This window comes from Vombatus ursinus, unplaced genomic scaffold (genome assembly GCF_900497805.2).
Source record: "Vombatus ursinus unplaced genomic scaffold, bare-nosed wombat genome assembly UNPS02014832.1, whole genome shotgun sequence".
NCBI lineage: Eukaryota > Metazoa > Chordata > Mammalia > Diprotodontia > Vombatidae > Vombatus > Vombatus ursinus.
Genome location: NW_020954610.1, coordinates 27489272 through 27499305, shown reverse-complemented (window position 1 = coordinate 27499305; position 10034 = coordinate 27489272). Strand labels below are relative to the sequence as shown.

The 10034-nt window shown below is 36.9% G+C and overlaps 1 pseudogene; it reads right to left on the bottom strand.

The window, feature by feature from the left end:
- Positions 1–587: 587 nt before the first annotated feature.
- On the bottom strand, positions 588–2308 carry LOC114025827 (annotated as a pseudogene).
- Between the last annotated feature and the right edge of the window lie 7726 nt (positions 2309–10034).

Below are 10034 nucleotides of genomic sequence, written 5' to 3'. Positions count from 1 at the left end.
AATATTTAACACCTGTCTACACAAAGGAAAAAGTGTATACATGAAAAACTCTTATGTTTAATATAAATTATTAATACTTTTTCCAGTACTTCCTAAAGCTGAGAGTAACATCAACACAATAAATCAGGCCTTGATTCATATAATGTGCTGATTTCTCAGGCCATAAATGTTCACGCTGAAAATTTAACAATCAGCTCTGAAGCAAGAATGATAGAAATCCAGTACATCCTTGTCAACAGATACTAGTGAGGGTCAGAAGATGAAAGGAGTAATAAAGTAAGAGGTTTAAGATGAAAGCAAGTTCATTAAGAATGAAATAAGAATTCCAGAGAATAAATCTGCAATAAGTAATTAAAGGTGATGAGGGTGGATTGTCCCATTGAAAGTGAGAGAACAGGCAAGTGTGAATTGGAAACAGGTTTTGGACATTGGTATCTGGGGTTCAGATTCATTGGAATCAGTAGAGTAAGAGGTAGTAGGAGTGTGCTAACCACCGTAGAATGTGTCCAAAGAGAGAAACAGTATCAATGATTAGATTCCTTTTGGGGAATCAAGTGATTAGATTGTTCAAAATGCACCACTGAGCTTCATGGCAGGTGTTGATAGGTTCTGTAAAGCTCATAGACAGGAGAATGCGGAGGCATGGTTTCTATAGGAATCTTATCAGGAGATAGGAGGTGGTAGTGAGAGTCTGGAGTTGGGGAAGAATAATGTCTGTTCTGGTCCATAGCCTGAGGAGAGCTAGAAAAGGCTTTGGGAGTAAGATGCTGGTTGAGAGGTATGTCAGTCTCCTCAGGGGCATTAAGAAGACCTAGGGTTAGACAATGGCAGGAAGGCAGGGATTAGGATTGATGCAGGGTGCTAAGAAGAGCCTAAAGTGAAGATGATGGCCACAATATGGGTGGCTAAAAGAGATACAAATTTAATCGTTGAACCTTTTTCAGTAATTAGTACCGAATAGAGCTGGTACTATTCTGACATAGCTTTTGAAATACCAAGACCACCTTCATGAAGCATCAAATAAGATTTAAATAGAAGATTTTTTCAATACCAAGGTCCAGATAGATCTCCATTCTGTCTCAATAGTCTGCTCTGTGATAGATAAAGCAAAGCCTACCTTGGAATGCTCTTACATTTTTTTCCCCTTGTATGCTAGTAAAACTTTAAATTTAAATAGAGGGAGAAAATACATATAGAATAACATAGAAAAGAGAAGAATGAGAATTGTTGAGACAGATGATCTTGAAAATACAAACTTTTTGCTAAGATGTCATTGGTGACTTAAGTACTATTAATCAACAATATGTGATATTTATTTTCTACTATACCATGCAGTATTTTTTTTCATTTGTTATTAATTTATTTATTTTAGTTTTCTTTTTTTCTTTTTTCTTTTTTGACAGCACTGAAAATTGATTTTTGATGATAAATTACATCCCGGCCATAGGGCAGGTAATGGGACAAGAGCTGGATTGTCTGTGGACAGCATTGTACTGATGGTCTGCTCAGGGGCCGAGGCTCTGGGCCCAATGTCTGGTCTTGCCAAGAGGCTTCTCAGCCTTGGAAACGGGCAATCTGGGAAGGCAGAGGGGCCTTTTTGTTTCGGGGGAAGCAGTAGAGTGACTCCTTTAAACAGTATTGCTGTTGCTGCTGCTGCTTCTTGGTGGCTGCCTTGCTGGCCAGATCCTTGACCTTCTCAGTAGCTGAGACTGAGACCGCTCAGAGCAGTTTGCTTCGAATTCTCAGTTGCTTCCTTAGCTGTTTCAACAAGTGTCTTAGTAGGAGCTTCACCTTGCAGTTTGGTCAAGATGTACTCAAAGCTTTTGATGGTCTTGGTCACATTACTTTTGAATCTAGCTAGGCCAAACTCCTGTACAGGTCTGGAGAGCCCAAACAAACTGAAAGAGACCAAGGCCTCCCCTGGGATTTCAGTCCAGCCACTGTTTTCAGGGTACACACAGTAAACACATCTTTTCCTTCACCACAATCAACCGGGCATGGATGATGTTCCAGGTGAAAATGGTCATGGTCTGGTTCTGTGGGTCCACGATAGAGTCCTCAATGATGTACACCCAGTGCGCTACATTAGCAGGAAAGAAACGCTCCCCACCCCCCAGCGGGGATTCCTGTTGGTCTTTGCTAGTAGCCACCTGGACAGCAGCTTCTAATCAGGAGTCACCTCCCAGGGCACAATATCTGCCGTCAGCACATACTTGCTGAAGGGGTTGGGGGTAACACTGACAGAAGGTAACAAACACTTAGTCCCAGGAGCTCCAGACACGCTGTGCCCCAGGAAATACTTCACCATCATCCCGGCGGGGCTGGGGGGTCGGGACAGCGTCAGTGGGCACACAAAATGGGTGGGGGGTGGGGGGAGGTAAGGGAGAGATAGGTTGCCCGACTCGAGTTCTCCATCACTGTCCCAAAGCCACGGTCACCATTGCCGTCGCAGCCGCCACCATGAAGGCGTGTCTGGCCACTTGGCCTATTTTAATTTTCAACATTCACTTCCAAAAGATTTTGATTTCCAAATTTTCTCTCAATCTCCCCCCTCACTCAACCCCAAGAAGGCGTGCATTCTGAATACACCTTCCCCTATTCTGCCCTCTCTTCTATCTACTCCCCACTTCACTTATCCCCTTCCCCTTCTATTTTCTTGCACGGCAGGATAGATTTCTATACCCCACTGCCTATATGTCTTATTTCCCAGTTGCATGTGAAAACAATTTTTGTCATTTGTTTTTAAAACTTTGGGTTCCAAATTTTCTCCCTCCCTCCTTCCCCGCAAACAACTCCATACAGGTCATACATGTGTAGTCATGCAAAACACTTCCATAGTAGTGATTTTGTGAAAAACTAAATATATTTCCCTTCATCCTGCTCTGCCCCCCCATTTAATCTATTCTCTCTCTTGACCCTGTCCCTCTTCAGAAGTGTTTGCTTTTGATTACCCCCTCCCCCAATCTGCCCTCCCCTCTATTATTCTCCCCTGCTCTCTTATCCCCTTCCCCTCTATTTTCCTGTAGGGTAAGACAGATTTCTATACCCAATTGAGTGTGTAAATTATTCCCCCCTTAAGACAAATCCTATGGGAATAAGATTTACTCATTCCTTTTCACCTTTTCTCACTTCCTGTCCAAGGTAAAAGCCTTTTCTTGTCTGTTTCATGTGAGATAATTTACCCTATTCTACTGCTCCCTTTCTCCTTCTCCCAGTATAATCCTCTCTCATCCCTTAATTTTATTCTCCAGTTATCACCCCTTCATCTTCAACTCACCCTGTGTCTTCTATCTATCAATCCATATAACTTTTTTTCCCTCCAAATACCCTAATACTGACAAAGGTCTCATGAGTTAAAAATATCATTTTTTCATGTAGGAATGTAAGCAGTTCAACCTTAATAACTTCGTTATGATTTCTCTTTCTGGTTTACCTCTTCATGCTTTTCTTGAGTCTTGCATTTGAAAGTCAGATTTTCTATTCAGCTCTTTTCATCAAGAATACTTGATCCTCTGCTTCACTGAATGTCCATTTTTCCCCTGAAGGATTATACTCAGTTTTGCTGGGTTGTTGATTCTTGGCTGTAATCCTATTTCCTTTGACCTCTGGAATATTATATTCCAAGCCCTCCAGACCCTAAACTACTAAATCTTGTGTTATCCTGATTGTGTTTTCAAAATACTTGAATTGTTTCTTTCTGGCTGCTTACAATATTTTCTCCTTGACCTGGCAGCTCTGGAATTTGGACATAATATTCCTAGGAGTTTTCCTTTGGGAATCTCTTTCAGGGACTGATCTGTGGATTCCATTTCTATTTTACCCTCTGGTTCTAGAATATCAGTGTAGTTTTCCTTGATAATTTCTTGAAAGATGATGTCTAGGCTCTTTTTTTGATCATGGCTTTCAGATAGTCCAATAAATTTTAATTTATGTCTCCTGGATCTGTTTTCCAGGTCAGTTGTTTTTCCAATGAGATATTTCACTTTGTCTTCTATTTTTCATTCTTTCGGTTTTGTTTTACAGTGTCTTGATTTCTCATAAAGTCACTAGCTTCCATTTTCTCCATTCTAATTTTTAAGGAAGTATTTTCTTCAGTAAGCTTTTGGCCTTCCTCTTCCATTTGGCCAATTCTGTTTTTTAAGGCATTCTTCTCCTCACTGGCTTTTTGGACCTCTTTTGCCATTTGGGTTAGGCTATTTTTTAAGGTGTTATTTTCTTCAGTATTTTTTGGGGTCTCCTTTAGCAAGCTATTGACTTGTTTTTCATGATTTTCTTGTGTCACTCTCATTTCTCTTCTCAGTTGTCTTCTACTTTTCTTCATGCTCAAAATCCTTTTTGAGCTCTTCCATTGCCAAGGACCGATGCAAATTTTTCTTGGAGGCTTTGGATGTAGGAGCTTTGATTTTATTGTCATCTTCTGGTTGTAGATTTTGATCTTCTTTGTCACCAGAGAAAGATTCTATGATCTGACTTTTTTTTGCACAGTTTGCTCATGTTCCCAGCCAATTATTTGAGTTTTAAACTGTTTGTTAAGGTAGAGGTCTCCTTCTAGTGTGGAGAATGTACTGTCCCAAGTTTTGGGGGTTTTGTGCAGCTGTTTTCAGAGATATTTCTAGGGAGCTGTAAATTTTCAGTTCTTCCAAAGTGGTGTGATAAGGGGCGAGGTGTTTACTCCTTTCCTGGCCTGTGCTCTGGTCTAGGAGTGACCACAAGCACTATTTTCTGCCTTGGAACTATGAGGAGGATTTTCTGTCTACCACCACTACAAGCTCCACCATGCCAGCACTCCTCCTTGCCCCAGGACCACCACCCAGAACTGTGACTCAGATTCAAGCATAGGGAAAGTAAGAGAATCCTGCCCATGCACCAGCAAAGAGATCCCTGCAATCCCCTTCAGATCAGCCACTCCATTCCCCCTCAGTCTGTGGGCTGGAAGCTCAAGAAGCAGCTGCCGCCCCTCAGTTGCGCTTGGGGACTGGGACTCGGACCAAGCTTCTCTCTCAAAGCAGTCACAGACTTTTCCTACTGACTTTCTAAGTTTGCTTTGGCATTCATGGGTTGATAAGTCTGGAAACTGCCACAGATGCCAGTGATTCAGTCCTCTGAGGCCTGCTCCAGGTTTGCTGAGGCCTGTTCCCCTGTGCGCCCACACCAAACTGTATTTCTCTTTCAGCCTGGCTCAGTAGACCTTTCTGATCAATCATCTAGATTGTCTTGGGCTGGAAACTTGTTTCACTCTGTCTTTTTGTGGGTTCTTCTGCTTTAGAATTTGTTTACAGCCATTTTTACAGGTATTTGGAGGGGTTTGGGGCAAAGCTCAAGCAAGTCACTGCTTTTACTCCACTATCTTGGCTCCATTCCCTCTCTAGTATTTTTAATAAGAATGAGTGTCGTGTTTTGTCAAATACTTTTCCTGCATCTATTGAGATAATCATATGATTTCTGTTAGTTTTGTGGTTGATGTGGTCAATTATACTGATAGTTTTCCTAATACTGAACCAGCCCTGTATTCCTAGTATAAATCCTACCTGGTCATAGCGTATTATCCGGAAGATAAGTTGTTGTAACTTCTTTGCTAATATTTTATTTAAAAATTTTGCATCTATATTCATTAGGGAAATTGGTCTATAATTTTCTTTCTCATTTTAACTCTTCCTGGTTTAGGTATCAGCACCATATTTGTATCATAAAAAGAATTTGGTAAGACTCCTTCTTTATCTATTTTCCCAAATAGCTTATATAGAGTTGAAATTAGTTGTTTTTAAACATTTGATAGAATTCACTTATAAATCCATCTGGCCCTGAAGAGTTTTTCTTAAGGAGTTCATTAATGGCTTGTTCAATTTCTTTTTCTCAAATAGGGTCATTTACGTATTTTATTTCCTCTTCCTTTAATCTTGGAAATTTATATTTTTGTAAATATTCATTCATTTCACCAAGATTGTCAAATTTATTGGCATATAGTTGGGCCAAATAGCTCCTAATTATTGTTTTGATTTCCTCTTCATTGGTGATGAATTCACCCTTTTCATTTTTGATGCTCGTAATTTGGTTTTCTTCTTGCTGTTTATTGTTAAAGAGGACCCTAGCCTGGAAGTGTTTACTCTTCAAAGGGACCAAACCTCATCCTGGGATTTTTCTTCAGATCTCCAATGGACCCAGGAGTAGCCCTGTTCCACCCTTACTCTTATTTATTTACAATGCTCAAAATTCTCCCTGACACCCTATGTTATCTCTTTTGTGAAGGAAAATTTAAAAGCTTGAAATTTTCTGACCTACTCTGTCACCTTCCCAGAATCCTCTTACAAGTGAATTCTACAAAACATTTAAAGAACAATTAATTTCAATACTATACAAAATATTTGGAAAAATAGGAGGAGTCCTATCAAAGTTTTTCTATGATACAAATATGGTGCTGATACCTATATGGGGAAGAGCCAAAACAGAGAAAGAAAATTATAGACCAATTTCCCTAATGAATGTAGACGCAAACTTTTAAATAAAATATTAACAAAGAGATTACAACAACTTATCATGAGGATAACACCCTATGACCAAGTTGAATTTATACCAGGAATGCAGGGCTAGTTCAATATTAGGAAAACTATCAGAATAATTGATGATATCAATAACAAAATTAACAGAAATCATATAATTATCTCAATAGATGCAGAAAAAGCTTTTATAAAAATATAGCTCCCATTTCTATTAAAAAACTAGATAGCATGGGAATAAATGGAGTTTTCTTTAAAATAATAAGTAATATTTATCTAAAATCAGAAGCAGGCATTGTATATAATGGAGATAAGCTAGAAGCATTTGCAACAAGATCGAGGGTGATACAAGGATACCCATTATCACTACAATTAGTCAGTATTGTACTAGAAATATTAGCTTTTGCAATAAGAGAAGAAAAAGAAATTGATGGAATTAGAATAGGCAAGGAAGAAACAAAGCTACCCCTCTTTGCAGATGATATAATGGTATACTTAGAGAATCCTAAAGAATCAACTAAAAAACTATACAAAATAACTACAACTTCAGCAAGTTGTAGGAAATAAAATAAACCCATGTAAATCATTGGTATTTCCATATATTAGTAACAAAGCCCAGCAACAAGTGATAGAAAGAGAAATTCCATTTAAAGGTACTGTAGACATTATACAATATTCAGGAGTCTGCTTGCAAAAAAAAAAAAAAACCCAGGAACTATATGAAAACAATTGCAAAACACTTGTGTTTTGTGTTAACACAAATAAAGTCTGGTATAAATAATTGGAAAAATATCAGTTGCTTATGGGTAGGCCTAGTTAATATAATAAAAATTACAATTCTACCGAAATTTATTTACTTTAGTGCTGTACCAATCAAACTACTAAAATTATTTTATAGAGCTAGCAAAAGTAATAACAAAATTCATCTGTTGGAACAAAGGATCAAGAATATCAAGGGAACTAATAAAAAGAAATGCAAGGGAAAGTGGTCTACCCATACCAGATCTTAAACTGTGTTAACAAAGCAGCAATCATCAAAACTATTTGTCATTAGCTAAAAAGTAGAGTGATGTATCAGTGGAATAGGTTAGGTACATAAGGAACAGTCTATGACTACAGTAATATACTGTTTGATAAACCCAAAGACTCTAGGTTCTAGATAAAAACTCATTATTTAACAAAAAAAACTGTTGGGAAAACTGGCAAATAGGAATAGACCAACATTTTACATTGTATACCAAGATAAGATCAAAATCATTACATGATTTAGGCATAAAAGGTAAGACAATAAGCAAATTCACAGAGCACAGAATAATTTACCTGTAAGATCTATAGAATGGAAGAATTTAAGATCAAACAAGAGATAGAGAACATTATGAAATGCAAAATGGAAAATTTGATTACATTAAATTAAAAAGTCTTTGCACAAACAAAGCCAGTGCAACAAGATTAAGAAAGGACAAAGCTGGGAAACAATTTTTACATCCAGTATCTCTGATAAAGGTCTCATTTTTAAAATATATAGAGAACTCAGTCAAATTTGTAAAACTACAGGTCATTCCCCAACTGATAAATGGTCAAAGGATATGAACAGGCAGTTTTCAGATGAATGAATTTAAAATTATCTATAATCATATAAAAATGCACTAAATCACTATTGATTAGAGAAATGCAAATTGAAAAAAACTCTGAGGTACCACTTCATACCTATCTGATTGGCTAACATGATAAAACAGGAAAATGATAAATGTTGGAGAAGATGTGGGAAAATTGGAACACTAATGCACTGTTTGTAGAGTTGTGAACTGATCTAACCATTTGGGAGAGCAATGTGGAACTATGCCCAAAGGGTTATAAAACTGTGCCTACCCTTTGACCTAGCAATACCCCTACTAGGCCTGCATCTCAAAGATATCATAAAAATGGGGAAAAGACCCATATACACAAAAATATTAGTAGCAGTTCTTTTTGTGGTGACCAAGAATTGGAAATTGAGGGGATGCTCATGCATTGGGGAATGGCTGAACAAGCTGTGATATATGAATGTAATGGGATCCTATTGTTCCATAAGAAATTATGAGCAGCTTCAGAAAAAAAAAAACTGGAAAGACTTACATGAACTGATGCTGAGTGAAATGAGAAGTATCAGGGGAATATTGTACATTTTAACAGCAACATTGTGGGATGACCATCTTTGGTAGACTTAACTCTTCTCAGCAATACAAGGTTCCAAGACTTTTTTTCCCAAAGGCTCATGATGGAAAATGCTATCCACATCCAGAGAAAGAACTATGGAATGTGAATGCAGATCAAAGCATACTATTTTCTTTCTTTCTTTCTTTCTTTCTTTCTTTCTTTCTTTCTTTCTTTCTTTCTTTCTTTCTTTCTTTCTTTCTTTCTTTCTTTCCTTTCTTTCTCTCTCTCTTTCTCTTTTTGTTTCTTTTTTTCTCATTTTTTCTCTTTGATTCTAATATTCTTTATAATATGACTAATGTGGAAATATGTTTAATATGATTGTCCATGTATAGCCTATATCAGATTACACACTGTCTTGAGAGGGGATGTAGAGGGAGTGAGAGAAAATTTAGAACTCAAAATCTTATAGAAGTGAATGTTGAAAACTAAAAACAAATAAATAAATTCATTTAATTACATTTGAGGTATTTTAGGCCAATGTGAAATTTTCCAAAATGTTTTGTCCTTTGACAGTTTTCAACTGAATTAGTTAGAAGAAACAGAGTAATGATTCACACTTTTTTTTAGAATGCTGAAAAATTATACACCATATAATTTTACTCAACACATCAAACTGTCCACCATGAAACAAAACCAAAGAAAATAAATTATATTTTAAAACAACATCTATGGCAATTGATTGAATTAGATAGATGTCAATCAATCAATTTTTATAAAACATTTACTATGGGTCAGTCACTGTGCTAAGCTCTGGTGATGCAAAGAAAATAAAAGATAGTCCTGCTCACAAGAAGTTCACAATGTAATAGGAAAACAACATGCAAACAACTATACGCAAGCTAGAAACAGTATAAATTGGGGACAATCAACAGAAAGGAGGCACTAAAATTAAGGAAGATGAAGAAAATCTCTTCCAGAATTAAACATATGACCTAACTTATTACAGCCAAAAATGAGTCTAATTATTTTGTTCACTTTTTCTAAGCATTTTCACATGGTGTGATTTGGGTCAAAAAGTTTTGGGGGAAAGTAATACTAGGAAAGAGTTATGAAATAAACACAAACAGACACACTTACTCAACAAGCATAATTTAGTCTTTCAGTAGATTAATTCTTATTCTGTTTTAAAAGAGCTCTTTTATAAAAAAAAAGTTGAAAAGCTAATTCAATTAATGGAAGTTTTATACTTTTTTTTCATTTCTCAGACTACAGAAGGCTTCAAAGGTTCTTAGTAGCCAGCATGTGAAGCAGTAATATCAGAATCAGCAATTAGAATCATCACAGATCACCTTTATCAGGACTTTGAACAGTCTTCAAAGGAAAGAGGTTTTTATTGAATTTTTT